The sequence below is a fragment of the Brassica oleracea genome, unplaced genomic scaffold (assembly GCF_000695525.1).
Source record: "Brassica oleracea var. oleracea cultivar TO1000 unplaced genomic scaffold, BOL UnpScaffold14745, whole genome shotgun sequence".
Taxonomy (NCBI): domain Eukaryota; kingdom Viridiplantae; phylum Streptophyta; class Magnoliopsida; order Brassicales; family Brassicaceae; genus Brassica; species Brassica oleracea.
Genome location: NW_013631263.1, coordinates 1 through 440, shown reverse-complemented (window position 1 = coordinate 440; position 440 = coordinate 1). Strand labels below are relative to the sequence as shown.

Sequence of the window (440 nt, the reverse complement as noted above, 5' to 3'; positions counted from 1 at the left end):
TGGTGGAGTTAAGTGATTCTTCTCCATGCCCTAGGAGTGAGAAGCATAAGCCAGTTGAGAAGGAAGCCGACTTGGCGGCCCTTTTGTTGGCTAAGGAACGATTTACGATGGATAAACTCGTTCCTGAGGTGGAGGATCCTGATTATGCTTTCTTTGAAAGTGTTTTGGTTCTGAATCCTAAAGTGTAAGTAACATATCCATCTGATTTGAAAGCGGGATGATGTTGCTAATTTTTAGGTGTCTTCTTGCAGGCTCCATCTTAATGCAGGGGGCTATAATCTGGAAAATCAGTTTTTCCTGGACTTGGCGGCTCCTCGGAAATGGGTGTCAACAGAGGTATAAAATCATTGTAGCTTTTGTTTATGTGAAATGTTTGGCAAATATGATTTTGTTGATTTGCTGCAGCATATGGAAGCATTGATAGATTACGTGGGGGTGAG

General features: G+C 42.3%; 1 long non-coding RNA gene across 1 annotated transcript; it reads left to right on the top strand.

Moving 5' to 3' along the window:
- Window positions 1–8: 8 nt before the first annotated feature.
- On the top strand, window positions 9–440 carry LOC106322316. Its single transcript, XR_001266344.1, has 3 exons — window positions 9–184; window positions 252–336; window positions 406–440. It is a non-coding gene; the product is annotated as an uncharacterized LOC106322316 (long non-coding RNA).